At 50.9% G+C, this 8,290-nt stretch overlaps 1 pseudogene; it reads left to right on the forward strand.

Moving 5' to 3' along the window:
- Window positions 1-1,234: 1,234 nt before the first annotated feature.
- On the forward strand, window positions 1,235-1,686 carry LOC115285583 (annotated as a pseudogene).
- Window positions 1,687-8,290: the final 6,604 nt, after the last annotated feature.

Genomic DNA, 8,290 nt, shown 5'->3' on the forward strand with positions numbered 1-8,290 from the left:
TGCATTAGAGACAGGGAACAAGAGGTGATTCAACTAATATGAGGTCAGTAGGGTGGGCCCTGATCCTCATAAAAGGAGGAAATCTGGACACAAACGTGAGCACATGCAAAGAGCACCCACACGAGGACACAAAGGCAGTCATCCACAGGCCAAGGAAAACAGCCCAAGAAATCACCCTGCCGACACCTTACGCTGAGACTCCCAGCCTCCAGAACTGTGAGACAATAAACGGCTCTGGCTGGAGCCACCTTGTCCTGGGTACATTGTTACGGCACCAATAGTACAGCTGCCACCGTGCCAGGCTCTGTGCTGCCCTTTCCAACACAGACACCCAATACAGTGCCAGCTGTGAAAAACCATCAAATCTTGCTGAAAACTCACAGCACTCCAGGAAAGAGGTACTATTATTAGCCCTTACGTATAGATAAGGAGCCTGAAGCTCAGAGAAATTAAGGAACAAGCCGTAGATGATTCAGTGGCACCCACCTCTGAGCCCTGCACCTTTAACTATGGCTGAGCCACCTCTAAACCACACCCTTCTGCCCATCCTCACCCACCGAGCAGTCACAGTATGATCCCCCAGAATGGCCCTGTCCACCTGGATGACCACCATCTGAGGCCACTGAGCCTGTGACCTGGCCTTTGGCCCCCAGTAGATACTCAGGTTTAAGGGAACTCGGGCTTTCTACCTTGTTACATAGTCCTGGAATCTTCTCCCTTTTTTTTTTAAATGAGCATTGCTTTGGTAATCAGAAAAAAAAAAATTATTAAGAAAAAAAAGCTTTAACACAGTTAAGGAATTCTATAGAATCTGTGGCCTATATACAAATAAATAAGCAAAAGGAATATATTTGGAAAGACTATTAAGAATAGAAAGGAGGGGCACCTGGGTGGCTCAGTCAGTTAAGCCTTTGACTTCGGCTCAGGTAGATCTCACGTGCGTGGGTTCGAGCCCCGCGTCAGGCTCTGTGCTGACAGCTAGCTCAGAGCCTGGAGCCTGCTTCCTGTTCTGTGTCTCCTTCTCTCTCTGCCCCTTCCCCTCTCATGCTCTGTCTCTCTCTGTATCAAAAATAAATAAAACATTAAAAAAAAAATTAAAAACGTTTTGGGCGCCGTACCGCCCTGAGCCATGCCCTTCAGCCGGGGTCACGGACGAGAAAGCTCGTGGCTTGGGCCGAGGCAGTGGACCTGGTGGTTTTCTTTGTAGTTGGCGGTCCGAGGCTAGGCCTCCAGTGGGAACGGCCTCACCATGATGAGCAGACAGCCGGGCCGAGTGCCCTTACAGTTCCTGCCGGATGAGGCCCGGAGCCTCCCCCGGCCCAAGCTGACCGACCCACGGCTCGTCTACATGGGTTTCTTGGGCTACTGCTCCAGCCTGATTGATAACGCGATCCGGCGGAGGCCGGTGATGACTGCCGGTTTACCTCGCCAGCTTCTATATGTTACTTCTTTTGTCTTTATTTGATATTATCTTTTAAAACGTCAAGACTATATGTATGCTGTGAAGGACCATGATATGTTTGCATATGTAAAATCACATCCAGATGATTTTCCTGATAAAGATAAGAAAACTTACGGTGAATGTCTTGAAGAATTCCATCCAGTGCGTTGAAGTCTCCAAAATGCTTACTTTGGTTTCACTGATACCAGTTATTTCTGAATTTTGTGAAACATGTTTCCATATCTGAAGTTTATGTTAATCTGTATGTTAACGCTTTGAGATTAAAATGGTATTCATGAACAAAAAAAAAAAAAGTTAAAAAAAAAAAGAATAAAAAGGAGGGGCGCCTGGGTGGCTCAGTCGGTTGAACCTCTGACTTTGGCTCAAGTCATGATCTCACAGTTGGTGGGTTTGAGCCCCACGTTCAACTCTGTGCTGACAGCTCAGAGCCTGGAGCCTGCTTCTGATTCTGTGTCTCCCTCTCTCTGCCCCTCCCCCACTCGTGCTCTCTCTCTCAAAAATAAATAAATGTTAAAAATATTTTAAAAAAAGAATAAAAGGGGGGCAGAATACAAGCAGCCCTTGCCAGTGTCCTATCAGCTGAGAGCTAAGGAACTCGAGGGGCAGAAAGAAGACTGCCACGACCAATAATCCCAGCCAGGCCTCATCCCCAGAAAATACTATTTTTAAAAGCACGTTCCATTTCATCACATTTCAGAAAAACAAAGAGGAGACCTGAAGGGGCAGACACGCAGGCCCCAAAGCCAGGCGCAGCCTGCGTGCATGCAGCTGAGGCGACGGGCGCCCGTGGCCAGCCAGTGGTTTTCATTTGAAAAATCCAGATCTCCAGTGACAGACGGGGCTCCGACAGGGAGCTACCATCAGCATGCAGCCCGTGAAGTGCCCATTTTCATATTTCCTACGGCCTGCTGGGCCCCCAACGTCTTAGTTAAAATGGAAACTGTCAGACAGGATTTTGTGCAAATATGCACTTTCCTTGGGGGCAAACATTCTGAGTCTACAATTTGTTCTTTCATTTTTTGAGCTCTCTGTCCACTGCGACTACATCAAAGATGAGAGAGGCGGCTGGGAGCACAACAAAGCAAATGCAAAGTGCAGACGAGCAGGCTGAATGACCAGAAGGCAGAATGCAGCAGGAGCCTGTTTGCTCGGCCCCTCCCAGGCACAGAGAAATCACCTCTCAGCCCGTCCTTCTGCAGCTCCTGTGTGGCTGTCCCCATCTATGTTAGCACATCTTGCCTCCAGATGACTTGAGAGGGAAATAATGTAAAAGAACATGCAAAAAAAAAAAAAAAAAGTTTCAAGGTGGGGAGCAGCGATAGTACTATGATGGATAACAGAGGAAAGCAGAACTCTCATCTGAACAGGATTAGATGAGCGGCTTAAAACCGTCACTCATGTTCATCGGGCAAAACTGCTGAATGTAGTTTCTGTTAATGATCCTGATTCTTCTGGAACCATTTTAAAGGGCCGGCCACTTCTTCATGGTCAGATCATTCACCGGAGCCTCATCAAATAGTCTCAACACGTAGATAGGCACGTGCCCAGATCCACGTGTACACCATCAGCGCGTGGGGCATGTGGCACCCTGAGCCAAGAGTGTCTGTAAGGACCAGCCCGGCCTCTGTTACTAAATACATCTTGCTCTTGAGTATCATAATTTAAACTAATTAAACCCCATCACCTAATATTTACCGAGTTCCCTAATATTTATAGTCCTTTGACACGTGTGGTATGTTTGGGGAGGGGAGTGATAGATTCCCTCAGAGACTGCCAAGAATTGCCAAAATTGAAACATTCAAATCTTCTACAGTCTCACTTCTCCTCTGTTGGCATCTCAAGGAGACATGGTAAAAGCCCAGCCATGAAGAAGGGACACACAACCCAGAGATGACCTCCCAGGCCTATGTCAGGTAGAAGAACCAATGACATCTCTTCATACAGGCACTAGAAAACCACTAGAAACCATGGTCTTTGATAGCAACCCAAAGGGGAGAGGAGCAGACCCTGCAACTGTGCCCCACACGCCCCCATCACCAAGAAAGATGGAGCCCATTGTGGCCTCTCAGCTCAGAGGTAGCTGCCCCAGCCCCACCCAGAAGGCCTCCGTGGGCAGCCACCTCACCCATGTTGACGGCCACTCTGTCCACCAGCTCAACCACAAAGGCCACTTGTTTCCCATGAGTGCCCAGAACAGTGGCTCAACCAGTTGGCCCAGTCAGGGACTGTGGTCCTTGTAGATGGGTGGTGACGAGGGCTCAGGGCTCGCTGTGACCTCAGCAGACAATTAGCAAAGCAGTGTCAAGTTACCAAGCACCTGCCAGGCTGAGAGACTGTAGGCCTCCGCTTCCAGACCCAGGAAGGGTCAGACAGGGTCAGTTGCAGGCCATTTCATCTCCATCTTGTCCCTCAACACTAAGCATCAGATCTCTGACACTGGGGGGCAGAAGAAGAAAGGTGTTCATAAGGAGCCACATGAATAACTACAGCAGGCCTTGGGGTACCAACTAGAAAAGTATAGTCCTCCAAAGGGGTGCTTGGAGATGTGCGGGGACACGGATCAGTAGACACACAATGGGAAGGGGCACACCAGCCCCCGTGGGTGGAAGCCAAAGAAAACGAACATCTTAAAAGTGCAGAAAGATCCAAATGCCAACAGCATCTGCTGAGACGTGCTGAAAGTCAATCCCATCGATCCCAGCTGCTCACCACACCTGAGCCACCACATTCAGCATAAAACCACAACAGACATAGGAGGGGGAGGAAAGAACCAGGGGCTGCAAGCAAGAAAGAAATAAAAGCTCTGGAGGAACAGACTACGTCTCTATATGCCCAACGGGCGATGAGGAGGAAAAGGGGACACTTAGAGACAGACTGGGGCCAAAACCCAAAAGGTCAACAACTGGCAGGATCCACTGATGAGAAAGGCAGGCAGCTTCTCAAGGACGGGAACCTGCACCCTTGCCGCGGCAGCACGACACCACCCCCCAGGACTGCAGATCTCCAGCAGCGGGGGACTCCTGACAGTGAGACAGGCACAGGTGCCCACGTCCATCTGACCCGCCTCCAGGTCCTCTCACGCTTGTCACCTCTCCCCCCTGCCACCATCCTGGCACCCGTCTCGCAGCTCAGCCATTTCCTGATGCCCAGCCCCCGCCCCCAGGATCCCAGCTCCACTACCTACCAAGGTGGTAGAGGTACTTAACAGGTCTCTGCACCTCCACTTCCTCATCTGCACTGGCCTGGGGGCACTGAGAGAACAACAAGTGTAAAGTGCGTCACCATCAGAGCCATTCCAGACGCAGGAATATCTGGAAGACCAAGCCCCAGGGTGCTCCCCAGAGCCCCAAGGTGCCTCTCCAAGCTCCCTCTCCAAGCTCCCAGCAGCGGCTGGCTGCAGAATAAAGCCTGTCTTGAGGCTGGCGTTTGAGGGTCTTCCAGGGCTGAGCCCAGCCTGTCCACACCCCCAAATGCTGCCCACCATCACCCAGCTCTCTGGCCAGGCTACATGCCCACGGGTTCCTGCCTCCACCCTCACCACCACCTCCACCACAGTCCTAGCCATCCCTCCCAGTCTAGCTTTACTATTATTATCATTATAACTATTTTAGAGGGAGAGAAAATGGACATGAGCAGGGGAGGGGCAGAGGGAGAGGGAGAGAGAGAGAATCCCAAGCAGGCTCCATGCTCCTTGCCTTGGGGCTCAATCTCATGGCCCTGGGATCATGACCTGGGCCAAAACCAAGAGTCGGACCCTCAACTGACTGAGCCACTCAAACGCCCCCAGCCTCAGCTTTAAATGGGACCTCTCTAAAGAGCCTTCCCAGATCCCTCCATCTGGAAATCACTGTTCCACCATCCCCTGGCTTGTACTTCCGCTATGCTCCCCACAGCACGCAGGAGCACCTATTACCCAGTGGGAATTCAATGAGGGAGGAAAGGAGGTGACGGTCCAGGCATCTCTGTTCTGTGGGAACAGCTAACGTACAGCCCTGCCAGCCTGGGCAGCTCATCCTAGCATGGCAAGCTTACCTTCCTCCTCCCCCAGTGCTCACACAGCAGAGGAGAGGAAAGAGCAATCTCCCTCAGCTCATTCTCTATAACCCTCATGCTGTTCTGGTCCCTACTACACAGCATTCCACAGCAAACCATGAGAAAGGTCCTTGGACCTTTGCAGCATCTTGGTGCTTCATTGTTTATGAGACACTGGTGTGCTGAAAAGCTGACTCTCTGAGGAGCTGCAGGATGCAGGAACACGAACTAAGGAGTCACCCACCCCTACCACTTGTTGTCTGTATATCCTCAACCAAGCTCCCTAGTCTGAGGCCCAGAAAGGAGCCCTAGGGGGACAGGGCCCCCTCCAACCTTCCCCAGCCGCCACCTGCTCCTTTCAAACCTGGCTCCACCCCAGCACCCTGCTGCAGCCTGGTCCAGGGACCCAGAGCCGTAATGACCACCTCCCCCTGCTAACAGACCATATTTGTGGTGCCCACAAGCCCCAGACTCAGGACAGACACATCGATGGGCCAGACATGGCCTTACGAACCAGGGATGGCAGCTGCTTCCCTGGGACACCTCAGCCAATGGAATCCCACCCAGTCCTGGCTCAGATCCGCAGTAGCACATCTGACACGTGCCCTCAATCCCTCTCTACCCCGTGACCCATAAGCAGCCTGCTGGCATCGGCACACAGCCATAAGCCAAACCAACTTGTGAGAAAAACATTCCCTGGTCATACAAAACAAATGTATTTGGCCCATCAGAGAGCGCGTAATTGTTTGTGAAAAGAGGTATAGAACCTGAGAGACCCCTTTCTCTCCATCTGACTTGGGAGCACTTTTAACATAAAATTTTGGTTGACATAGGTGTGTTCTAACCCTCAAGATTACACTCTTTTCACAAAGAGTCACAGAATGTAAAAGACAGAGGGACCCCAAAGACCAAGTAGCCCAACACACCCATTTAACAGATGGGGAAACTGAGGCTCCAGCAGGGTCCAAACTGCCTACGTCTGTACTCTCAGAGTCCCACCCTGCTCTGCTTGGACACTGCACCTGCCCGGTGTATTAGCACTATTTACAAACTGTCACCCACACAGACTGTGAGCTCCCTGTGACCAGGGTGTTACCTCTTTCATGTCTGCAGATCCAGCATCCCCCACAGGATGAGACATGCATCTGTGCTCACTAAACAATCAGTGAGCAAACAAATGACCCAAGAGGTATCCCAGAGCCACAAAGTTTGGCACACTTTGGGTGTTGGGTGAAGGAACACAAAACTCAGAATGGCAAGACCAGTATGCTGTATGCTGCAGGGTTAGGGCACTGGCCTGGAGGCCACACTTGCTTCCAGTCCTGCCTCTGACACTGGCGTGCGGGTCATGTGACCACATGAACAGCCCACTCTGAATTGAGGATAAACAAGTCTCGCCTTGCCTGCCTGCCAGTACCAGAGCAAGGAGAGAGAAGGAAGGTACATGCACTGAGGACAAGGCGCCAGTGGGACCGAGCTCCCCAACGACGCCGTACCCCCCTGACCCCCCAGCTCACTATGTCTCCTGTAGCTCTGGGAAGCAGCAAGAACAGACACCATCAGCCTACTGGACTGCACGTGGAGAAACAAGGTCCCTGCAGTGTCCCTGGAAGCTCGGGTGCCCGCTCCTGCTCCAACAACTGCCTCAGGGGCAGGGAAGGCTTCCAGGAGTGCCTGCCCCCAGCCATGCAACACCCACAGATCCCACATCTCTCTGGGAAGCAACTCCTGGCTGTGAACCGCTAAGTCCATAGCCAGTCCCTGGATGCCACAGGGAAGTACCAGCTGTGGACTGTCCCATGCCCTGGGGCAGAAGGACAGGAGTCCGAGGAAGCTCAGATGGCCAAGTAAAAAATAATCAAAAAAGAACCACAGCCTCCAGCCTAGAAATCACCGCAGACACCATTACCTGGTTTACCAATTCTCCCTGGAAGGAACATTATTAACAACAGATGTGGGGAAAAGGGGGAACAGCTTTTAGATCCCACCTGCCCCCTGGGCCTGAGATGGGGAGCTCTCAGTCTCCCCATCTTGGGTCCTTCCCACCCACTGATGGACTGATTTCTCTATCCCTCAGGCAACTATAGCAAGTAGATAAACCTCTGTTTCTAAACCTCAGAGCACTGACCTTTTGTCCAGGGAGCTGTGATGGTGCAAGACCTCCATACACATCACTGTACGGCGCCTAGCATCTCGTACACAAACTGTGAATCTGCACCATGGGCTGCGTGTGTATAAGGTCACGTGTGCGCGTCCAAAGTGATCAGATTCCTTCGGGGGTGGTCAGAATCCCAGAGGGGTTAGAAGTATGAGCTCCAGAGCCCACCTGCCTGCTAGGAATCTCAGCTCAAACACGTTCTGTGTGACTCAGGGCACCTTCCTTAACCTCTCTGTGCCTCATTTTCCTCTCCTATAAAACAGGGATAGTAAAAGTACCCACACCTCCCAGGGTTTCTGTGAGGATGAAATGAGATAACACTTGGCACAAAGCTTGACATTCAATAAAAGCTCCATTTTCCCCCAGCACAATGTTAATAGGGTTGCCTCTAGGATTCTGTGTGCCTTTCCTTTTTCTTCTTCATTAATTGAATTTTCTACATGAACGTGCATGCTTTATTGTCTGCAAAGAATAAAGCTTTTTTTTTTTTTTAAATAGATGGGCTAGGAAGAACACTAACAATCCCAAGTAACCCTTTCCTCGAAATACACAGTACTAAAGCAGCCTTCTCATTGCCAGGCTGTTTGGGGGATCTTCTTTTTGTTTGTTTTTGTTTTTTATTTTTGTTGTATTTGTTT

This window comes from Suricata suricatta, chromosome 2 (assembly GCF_006229205.1).
Source record: "Suricata suricatta isolate VVHF042 chromosome 2, meerkat_22Aug2017_6uvM2_HiC, whole genome shotgun sequence".
NCBI lineage: Eukaryota > Metazoa > Chordata > Mammalia > Carnivora > Herpestidae > Suricata > Suricata suricatta.